The 11,720-nt window shown below is 38.8% G+C and overlaps 1 pseudogene across 1 annotated transcript; it reads right to left on the reverse strand.

Annotated features, from left to right (window-relative positions):
- Window positions 1-216: 216 nt before the first annotated feature.
- Window positions 217-8,270, reverse strand: LOC309550153 (putative nuclease HARBI1; annotated as a pseudogene). Its single transcript has 3 exons — window positions 7,976-8,270; window positions 6,819-7,389; window positions 217-656 (listed from the first exon to the last, which is right to left on the reverse strand). The product of its transcript is annotated as a putative nuclease HARBI1 (transcript).
- Window positions 8,271-11,720: the final 3,450 nt, after the last annotated feature.

The raw sequence follows: 11,720 nt of genomic DNA on the forward strand, positions 1-11,720 counted from the left end.
CCTGCTCTGACGCCTGGCTTTCACTCGGCTCCTCCACATTGACACTTTCCTGTGTAGGAAATTAGTACATTATTATAATGTTATAGTGTATATAAAACTTCACGTTTGTTTGATTAGTTTCACAAAATAACAGACTTTACATTAAGGATAAATAATTGCCTTGATAATATATGTTTAGCATCATTATATTTATTTCAGACAATATATTGTTAAATGCTATACTTGTGTCAAGGTTGGCTCCTCTACATCTTCCTCCTGTGTTTCAGCACATGGGCCCTCTGCCGAAGTGGAAGGGAGAGTAGAGAGGGATGGCCTGGGTTCTGACTGTTCTGTCAGGAAGCACAGGCTCTCGAAGTACCAGAGCCTTGGTACATAAATGTCATCTGCAGCTGCTCCTGACCTTTTGGAATCTCGGATTTTATTGAGCTCCCTTTTAAAGGTGCTTTGCAGATTGGATATTTTATTGCGGACATAATTAATGTCAGCATTGGGGCAGAATGTTTTGCACAAATCTGCCAACTTTTGCAGAGCAGCATTTCTTATTTGCTTATTTGAGTAGTCCTTACTCTTCACCCTCCACAAACATGGCATCTGCCTGTATTCCTCAATAAACTGGGGTAAAAAATATGGTGATGTGAATTTGTCAACCATGATGCCTGCAAGACACAACACAACACAAAACATAGTGAAAGGTGTTTTCCCATAAGCTGGGCCCAATATAAGCTGTATAGGCCACAAAACACCCATGCTCTAATCTAAAGTTGTACCTTTGTTTGCTGAGATGATTCGTGGTTTGCCGAGTGATTGGCCTCCTGTCACAGATCGGTCCGATGGCGAATCGTCGCACAAACAATCTGGCGGCCTTTAAATACTGCGCTTGCGTCAACTCCGCCTCCAGTGGCGGGCTTACACAGGGGCGTGGACGTGCCGAATATTAAGCTGCATGCGACACACAGACACGTGAGTCGGCGGAAGATTCGTGAAGAAGATGGCAGAATCGGGGAGTTGCAGTCATGGCCGCAGTGGTTGGGCTCAGAAAAAAACCAAAGCCACACCTATGAGCAAGGGTGAGATGGTTGAGATGGTGGCCATACTGGAGAAAAACTATTATGATGGCAAGCTGGAGAATTATGAAAGGCCCAACTCCAGAAAAGACAGAATTCTCGAGAAGGTCATTTCATCTCTCAAGAATATTTATGGTGTGGATCGATCCAAGGACCAAATCAGAAAAAGATGCTCAGATCTTAAACATCGGGAACAAGAGCAGCTAGGTCACATCCATCAGATCCTGAAAAGAAGTAAGCAATACTTCTGTCTAAGCAATATGTATTGTGATTATTTGGTATATGTTATTTTGAAATGTATATATACTAATTTATATGAAAACTTTTTTTATTTTGTAAATTTGTCTTGTATGTATTGTATTTCTATATTTATTAGATATTTGTATATTAAATTAACAAACAAGAATCCAAATATAAACTATATATGCATATTATTGCTAATAATTTTTTTTAATAACTCATATTTGTTCCATACTGTATTTTTCACCTTAAAATAGGAAAAAATAAATAAAAAATGAAAATAAAATAAAGACAAAAGATGAGGAGAAGGGAATCTACAATGCCTGCTCCACCCACATTGGATGAAAATAATGAAGACATGGTCCCTGATGACATGACACATTCCAAAAAAAAAAAGGTAATTGGCTCCTTTGCTCACTAAATCATTAATGCCCCGACTTTTTAGGAGGTAACCATGTACATGTCAGAATATTTTATGTGAAAACAGCTGTCAAGCAGTGCACCATGTCATTGCTAACTTGCCCCCTGTAAATTTTCTGACATGCCACATTTTTATGATGTTTATGTAGAAAATGATCAACCAAAAGCCAGTGGGAACACTATGGAGGAAAGCAATGTGCCATGTAGTCCAGAGTGCAGCATGGTGGAGTCAAGTGTTGACCAAATCATCTTACCACCACAGCAACTTCAAGGTTGGTAGCCAAATAATGTTAAGAAATGGGAGCCACAAACAGCTGTGAGTTTGGGATGAGTCTTTAACTTTCTATTGTTTCGGGCACAAATGTTTTTTTAAAAACAAATTATTTTATTCAAAACATATTTAAAACCAAAGAAAAGTACAGGCATATAATTATGTGTTAAGGACCAAACCAGACCCATAGATGGTCTATACTGTGGTGTATCTTAATACATACAGTTTAGAACAATGGTTTACATACATCTTAAAGTACAGAACAATTAGTAGTCATATCATTCTCAGGACTATTCACTCACGATCAGACAAAAACCACCGGCGGACACCAAAATAGACAAGGTGTCGGTCCGTGGGATCAACTGAGAGTGTGAATTAACTTCCACCATATAATATTTGACCTTTGCTCGACATGTTTCGCTTTCTTAGGAGAAAAGCTTCATCTGGAGCATATCATTTCGTTTGTCTGTACAGTAATAGTCAGGCATAAATCTCAATTCCGTAGGGGAGTTTTTTAACGAAGAGGACTGTTGTGCGTTTGTGGAAAGCACCGTATTTTGGCACCTATATGAGCATGTAGTAGTGAGGGTAATCACTCCATATTTACTGGAGAGGACGGGAGCCTAGTGCATGTAGCGTGTCCCTTATGGTTGTCTAAACGTCCGTGCCGCGCTATTCCAAACTTGCACACAGTCCTCGCCGGATGGGGTAATGCCGCCCTTTTCTTTGGTTTTAAATATGTTTTGAATAAAATAATTTGTTTTTAAAAAAACATTTGTGCCCGAAATCCTTGTTTCCCAGTCCTCTCACTCAATTAGCAATTAAGGATAGGGACACACCCTAAATTGGATACTTCATGACCCAGATAGCTGCTGTCTGTGGACACATGGCCTAGAATAAAAACTTTCTATTGTTGTATTTCAGACAAAATGGACATTCCAGATGTCCCCGAAGTTCCCTCATTTGAGCCATGGGATCTGTCACCTACACCCGCTTCAGATCTGGAATTATTTGCTCCAAGATCCCCTGCCATGACTCGGAGTGAGTGTCAAAAAAATACACAAACAGAACCAAGCGTTGGGGAGCCTGTTTTGTGCCCAAGTAAGTATTATTCTAATGTTGGTTATTGTGTATTTCCATTTTTGTGTTTTTGATTTAATGCTTAAAAGGAACTACCTGTTTGCTACATTAGCAAGGTGTGAAACCATACAGTGCTAATGTACATAGTATAAAGTGCATTACCATGGGGGAGGAAGAGGTGTAAGGAGCTGTTTGTGTCAACAGGTGGAATTGTTTATGAGCCACAGACACCAGTGCAAAGAGAACATAATGTTTGCACTGTGTACTTTCATAGTAGTATAGGTGTCATAAGGACAAGCAGGTTACACACAACAATGCAAAGGGTAGGTAGAAACTATTAATTAGTTTATGATGAACTTGACCACGAATGATTATAAATTATGACCTCAGCCACTTGCTTGTCATTGCCTTACTTTTTTGTTGTCTTATTAACAGGTCATGTTATTCACAATGCACAAAAGGAGCAAGAAAGAAAAGATAATTCCTTATCCCACCCACTCAGCGCTTATGTGTATGCAATACTCCCAGGATATATCTAGCAATTCCGCAAGATGTATGTTCTCATCTGCCTGTATTACCAATAAAGCAGCCGCTATACTCAGATCATAACAAAAAAAAGGTGCGTATAAGAGCCTCAGCCCACATAAACACTAGCAGCGCTAAAGACAGCCTCTGACGAGGTTGAGGGTATATGGCAAAATAAAATCAGCCTATCAGAACAGTGAGTAGTTATAAAGCCATAAAGTTCATAAGTCCATGATAATCTCAGGGTGAAGTCACACGAAAGATTGGGTGCGTAGAAAAATCGTTGTGTAGTGAAAACACAAGACTTCTTTGCTGATCACTCTGCTACCACCATATCCTTCACCTCACCACTGTGCTCCCCCCCTGAGAGTGAACACGTACCCTTAACGCTAGGGTGTAGCGCTTTATTCAACAGATAATCCTCCACTTCCGGATGGCGATCCCCTCAGGGTTCCACTCCAACTAGTAGGGATATGGACAGCACCTCCTCCTCTCCTCTCACTGTAGAACTATTAATTAGTTTATGATGAACTTGACCACGAATGATTATAAATTATGACCTCAGCCACTTGCTTGTCATTGCCTTACTTTTTTGTTGTCTTATTAACAGGTCATGTTATTCACAGTTGTACAATTGCCAGGATGACTGTTGATGTGTTGCAGTGTTGCTCCGAACTAGAAAAAATAAAGGAGGCTGCTACAGCTTTACAGTGTAAAATGCGTGACTTTGTTGACCTGCTTACTAAATTTTAAGGTTACTTGGATTTTATTATGTTTTATTTTTGTATTTGGGATAAATTTTGTTTTTTCCCAATTTGATACAAAATTATTACTATTTTTTGGCCACTAATTGTTGAGGTGCAAGAGGTGTCCAAATGTCTTTTACATTTTTATACAGGGCTCCTCTGCATATGACTATTTTTGTTTAGTCCAAAATAAGGAGAGTTGAAGAACTGTTTTTCGTAACATTTTGTTACATGTCTATTGAACAAAGTTACCACAAATTATAAAGAAGCTAGATGTTCTCACCCAAGAGAGTCTCGTGTTAAAGCACTTTACAACACCCTAACCCTTACCCTAACCCTAACCCTTACCCTAACCCTGTGAATGTGTTTTAATAAAAAATGTTTTTATTCAACAATGTATGTTCTAATATTTCTTTGCCTAATATGTGTCATCTTAAAAAGTTGCCTAATTTAAGTTCTCAAACTTGCTCTTTGTACATGTTATGCACTCATGAAAATTGTAGCTTGCCCAGTGGCATCGGGAAGGGGGGGAGCTAGAGGATATGGATTGTGGGGTGTTTGGGGAGAAGAAAGGACTAGTTCTTGCTAGTCTGGGGAAGGGGATCATCACCTCTCTCAAAGCACACCCCAATACATAGCCTCTTCACAACAGAAAACACACCCCCTTTAACTGCAGTGGCCAAGGGTGTACACATGCCTCAGCAGGAATTATGCACCCTGTCACACTTAACAGGTGTAGCATCTGCCAAGTGTGCCCAATTAAAGTGAAGAGCAGGCACTCTGCAACCTTGTGCAGTACAGCAACCAAGGGGTTAAAGGAGGTTGTGAGGAGGCGTTTATCACCTCATCACTACCTGCTTTAACCTCTTGGACCCCACATGAGCATGCATTGCACACAGTTGCAGGGGGCTTGAAGACTGGCCCCATTCACTTGAATAGGTCACACTTGTCAGGCGGTACACCTAGGTGACAGTGTGGATAATTCCTGCAGTGCAGCTGCAACATGTGTACACTCCTGGCCAACGCAGTTAAAGAGGGTGCGGGGGGGGGGAAGAGATGGGGGGGGTTAGTTAGCAAATATGGCATATAAAATCCACACATAGTGCAAATTTGGTATACACCTCTGGCCAGTGGCCATATTTGGGGGAATGGTAGTGGTCAGGCCTGTGGGGGGGGGGGGCGGTCTAAAGCTGTGTAAGGTGGCTCAAAATGTATGATTGCTGTCCTGTTCACATAGTTTAAGGTAATTAAAGCAGTTTAGTTTGTGTGTATAATTACCAGCCTGGCAGAATGAGTTTTCCTTCTTGCCCAGTGCCCATCTAACAAGTGATATTCACTAGTACACTGAGTGCACAATGATATCTGTAGACTGAGTGGCACTCAGCCTACACATATCAAGGTTATATTTAACGACTAGCACTCATAAGATTCGATATGTCAGTGTTAAAGGTACTAGCAATCAGTGTACTGAGATCAGTGTAATATATAGTGAATCCAGCTTTGTTTGTTCATTTCCCTTTAGATTACCTATATATAACACTTATATCTCTACACTGAGCGATTTTCACATAAGACTGACATCTTCTTACATTGGTGGTCAGTGAGAAGGATGTCATAAATTAACACAACATAACAGGTGTAGCTAAGTTGGTATTACACTAATGGTTTAATCAAAAAACCCAAACTATGTATGGGGAACTTCTGCCCAATGACCACCAATGTAAGGAGACATTGGGTGGACCTTGGGCGGGACCTACTTTACAATGTGAGAGGGTTTATCTAATTTACCTGGGGGGCTGAATTCCCTGGTCTTTTGGCCATCTAGCAATGCCCCTGAGCTTGGCGAAATTCATATTTTGCATATTAAATTGTATGCTAAAAATATGAATCAAGATACTTGCCATATGTACCCAAATGCACACATATCTTCTATAATTTAGATTATCTTTACTGAAACATGTGGTGGTTAAAAATAAATAAGATATAGTGACCTCGTGGATCAGTTAAGGTCTAATTTCACTATTGGAGCAAGTGGTAAACCAAACACACATGTTAAAAAATATAATTTAAACAGCAGGGGAGAGAAAACAGTAGATTAACACACTGATCAATGTATTAACCCTCAAAAAGTGACACATATATAACACATGCTGAACAAAAAACATGTTGATTTTGGGATGTACCAAAAAAATTCTAATACACACTCCTGAATAAATGCAAACTTTTTTACTTTCACAAATAATAAAATATATTGACAAATTATACTGTATCGGGCAGGAATTGCTGCCAAGAAATGGCCCCTCTACCAACAAAATAGTCAACATATTTTTGCCACACATCACAGGAACTTCTGGAGGCCAAGCCAGGACGGGCTACTTCCATGGGTGTCATTGGATCTACAGTCCCACATCCTTCAGCCTCTACACTAGGCCCTGGCATCGCAGGGTCACTCTCAATTGGCAGAGAGCTCACATATCTCTCTGCACAAAAGATTATGCAGGATGCAGCAGCAGAGGACAACATTATTGATTTTATACAATGCCAGATTGATTGAGGTGAGAAAAAGTCTAAACCTATTGGACATAATCCCAAAGACATTCTCCACCACTCTTCTGGCACGGGATAGCTTATAATTGAAAATCCTTTGCTCGGGGGTGAGGTTTCGCAGAGGGAATGGCTTCATAAGATGTTCCCCAAGAGCAAAGGCGTCATCTGCCACAAAAACAAAATTTAGACCCTCAATTGTTTGGTCACTGGAAGGCAAGTTGAGAGTGCCATTTTTAAGACGCCGAGCAAACTCTGTTTGGTCGATGACTTCGCCATTCTTCCCAATGTCTAAAAAAAGAAACTCATAATTAGCATTTACAATGGCAAGCATTACAATGCTAAAAAAACCCTGTTAGTTAAAATAATATGATCCAGAATTAGGTGGTGGGACGATGCAGATGTGCTTGCCATCTATAGCACCCCCACAATTTGGAAAATCCCACTGTTCCTGAAATTGGCCAGCAACTTCCTGCCACTGCTCTGGGTTGGTCGGAAACCGTAGGAAAAAAACAATGAGTGCTTGTGCACATCACATTATTACACACACATCTGGCACACACATGCTTATGCAACTTTAAGATAAGAACAAAATGAAAGGAATCTTTTCACATTTTTGGGTATAACATCTACATACATTTAATACTTGCCTCCTAATGTCATAATATTGTAATTCAGCAGCTACAGTATTTGTATATGCTGACTTTTATATTTAGCATGGGTGGGTGGGTAGAACTATGCTTTTAAACATTATTAAGGCCTTGTGCACATTGAACTTTTTTACAGCAGAAAATAAACATACACAATAAAAAGGGATAATGGATTCTGGGAACGACAGAAAATGATACAGATAAAATATACTGTTAACAGGCTATGCGTTGATGGACACATAGGAAAGGATGCTGGGGTGGTTACTGGCTAATTGTAAAAATGCTTAGAAAAAAAAAGAGCATTACAACAATGTGCATGAGGCCAGAGGGCAGTTACAAAATAATGAAATATGTAATTTGATGTACATACAAAATAAACTAAATTATGATGACATGACAAACACATAGAATGTAATTGAAAAACAAGAAACATACCTTGATATAGTCCTTCTGCAAGACTTTAATGATAGCAGAGCAGGTCTCAGGGATGATGACTCCAAGAGCTTGGGGGGAGATACCTGTGGTAAACTTGAGATCCTGCAGGCTTCTCCCTGTTGCAAGATATCTCACTTTGGCAATTATCCTTTGCTCAGGAGTAATTGCAAGCCGCATACATGTATCCTGCTTCTGAATATAGGGGGACACTAAGGCAAGAAGAATGTTAAAACATCCTCAAATAATTCCTGAAGTCATCAGGATTATTTTCCTGTAGCTCCCGCAGCAAGGACATGTGGGAAAATTGCTCATGGTTGAGCAACCAATTTTTGGACCAGGAGGTCCTCTTTTTCTTTTTCTTGCCAAGAACTCGGCTTAGAGCAATTACTCCCAGCCCAACAACAGCAAGAGTAGAATCCTCGGTCATCATAATTGGTCCTCGAACGATGTCTCAGAATATAGTGAAATGTCGTTTACCAAACAAATGCTACCGAAATCAGCGCAAGATGCCCAGAAGGGTCACGGCCACAAACTCACTTCCTCTTTTGTAGCATTGGACGTAGCTACGTCATCTTTTGTCAGACGAAAAAAATCTGACAGTCTAGAACACATTCCAACATCACGGACACACACACTCTCAACAAAAGACGGACGATCGGTTGGCGGAAATTCGTAACGTGTGTAAGGGGCTTTACACCAAAAGTATTGGGACGCCTGTCCTTACACACACATGAACTTTAATGGCATTCCAGTCTAGTCCGTAGGGATCAATATTGAGTTGGCTCACTCTTTGCAGCTATGACAGCTTCAAATCTTCATGGAAGGCTTATATACTTAAAGGAGATCTGGCGCCAAGAACAATTAATGGCTATAAACTGGGAATAACTGAGAATACAATAATATGTAGTTGCAGCTAATTAGCTGCAGAAGTGTGCAGCATGAAATGGATCCACAAACTATAGAATCAGCGCAAATCTACCCTTCAAGTTTATAATATCCTATAATATCTAACAAGAAAGTGCAAGTGCAACGGTCTTAATGGATAATAATAGTTATGAAAAATTATGAAAAGATATTTTTTTTTCATCAGTGCAAAAATATGACAGTAAAAATAGTGATAAAAAGTTGAAAAAATTATATAATAAAAACCAATACATATCCATGAAATAAATGTGAAGTAAAAAAGACAACTAATATCAGTGAAAAAGTCCAATGAAATAAATAAATATTACAAAAAATAAAAAAATTAATAAACAATGTCCATTCATTAATATTCCTAAAAGTCCCAAAAACATTTGAATAAAAGAAAAGGTGAATATTTTCTGTGAAGCAAATCTGTGAAAATTGCGTGCCAAACCACACCCTGTGTGCTCCTTTCAACAATCAAACTGGCTCACCAGATGGAGTGGCTGGTAAAATTATAAACCAGCTACTGCACCTTTTCCATATATATATATCCAGAGATGAGATGAGAATGAGATGAGAATGAAGGAACTTATGGCATCACTGAATAGGCAGGAAGCGCACTTCGGTAAAACATGGTCACAATTGATCATTTCACTTTATTAATGAGATACCAGATACTTACTGGTCTCTGATCTGTGCTTATGTAGGCAACAACATGGTTGAATATGACAGTTTATCAAAGCATTTATTTATTAATTTTGTATTTTATTGCTTCTTTAATTAATATATATTTTTTTAATTTTCATATACTGTAGTAATTATTGAAAACGTAATGCATTTTTTTTTTTTTATTTAATTAGGATATGCGTGTGATAAGTGAGTCCTTAAATCAACAATTTTTTTTTTTGTTTTACTCCAGTAATCTATAATTTCCTTTGGTTATTTTTCCATAGTATAGTGCCAAATGTTTCCTTTTTTCACATGTGCATTATTCATAATGATATACACATGCAATATTTAACCTTGTCATTAATCTAAATATATAGTACGCATTATAAACCAATCCAATTACACATTTACACTAGAATAGCTATACATTATTAAAGATTTTGGAAAGTCAATTGCTAAATGCCAAGATTCCAGAGTAGAAGCAGCACCATGGGACTCAGTTGCAAAACATTTATTTTAATCACCTAAGAATATTGGATGTCTTGGCATTTGAAGCAAATGCGTCTATTTCAAATTATTAAAAATAGGATCTTTAGTGTCTAATTAAAACTGGTAAAGTATAACTCAAGTGGTAGTTTTATTATTCTAATAAGTAGGGAGGAACAAATAAAAAAAAAAAATCAGCAAGAAGTGGGTCCTCCTTTTTATATAGAGTAGTTTCAAGGGCAACATGGAAATACAAATTATTTTACATGTGTGGAAGATGCCTTTGATGCTCTGTGTGGTATTATGGAGCAGTACGACTCCTATGGACAGTGTCAGGAACCCTTTATTCGGATTTTGTTAACGTTTATATTATTGCTAGGCTTAAATACAGCAGCCGCAGTTCACTATGGTCCATTTCAACTTGAAAGAAAAGGCTTTTTAGGTTGTTTTGGCTGTGATGCATCATTTGTTTTTATCAAGCCATAATGGCCTGCATTGAAAGCTCTTAAATAAATAAAGATAAAGTCCTCAAAATTAGTCAGTGGCAAGACAGTTTTATAACACAGTTTGTGAGTTTCTTCTTCAGACACACTATCTCCAGATAGATTGCTTGAACAGTAGAACCTGCAGGTTGGCTGCCACAGTTACCTGACCCAGGTCCCCTAACACATCTAGGAGGTAAAGAGATCTGGGATCCAGGAAAGCTCTAAATTAGTGATGAGCCGAACACCCCCCTATTCGGTTCGCACCAGAACATCTCGAACAGGGGAAATGTTCTAGCGAACATGTGAACTCCATTAAAGTCCATGGGACATGAACATGAAAAATCAAAAGTCCTAATTTTAAAGGCTTAAATGCCAGTTATTGGCCCAAAAAAAGTGTATGGGGACCTGGACACTGCCCTGGGGGACATAAATCAATGCAAACATTTTTTTTTAAAACAATCATTTTTACAGGAGCAGTGATTTTATTAATGCTTAAAGTGAAACAATAAAAATGAAAAATTCCTTTAAATATAGGGCCTGGGGCCCCCTTAATGTGATTGTAAAGTAGCGCATTTGTGCGATGTTTGTAGCCTGCTGCAGCAATACTGACATTTCTAAAGGAAAAAATGTCATTTAAACTTGCTCACGGCTGTAATGTATTGTTGGCTCCCAGCAATACAGGTAAAAAAATGAAAAAAAAAAACAGCGTGGTGTCCCCCCCCCCTAGTCCGTCCGAGCACACAGGATGGCTGGCCAGGATGGGGGCGAGCAAGCGTGGGCTGTGGTTGTGGGGGTTTGTAAGGGGGGGGAGGCTTATCGGAATCTGGAAGCCCCATTTAACAAGGGGGCCCCAGATGCCACCCCCCCCTATGTGAATTAATATTGGGTACATCGCTACAATGGTAGGAATCTACATCTTAATGGGGGCACTTACATGGGTACAGGCTAATCATTTAAATTATAGCTTTTTCCCTAGGACTGTATTGTCTATAAATTCCTCAGCTACAGATTTTTAGGAATTTTATGTGAAATTGTGTCTGTTTTTAAAAATATTTTATATTTTGTTATATTTAAGAACAGATATGTGGGCAGTTGTTAGGAGTATGTATGTGTAGTTGTGTTGAGAAATGTTTTCTTAAATTGCTGTTGTAAGGAGTACCTTGATAAATGTAATTTAATGCTTTCATTACAATAAAGTA

This window comes from Pelophylax lessonae (assembly GCF_965119305.1).
Source record: "Pelophylax lessonae genome assembly, chromosome: 3".
Classification (NCBI taxonomy): domain Eukaryota; kingdom Metazoa; phylum Chordata; class Amphibia; order Anura; family Ranidae; genus Pelophylax; species Pelophylax lessonae.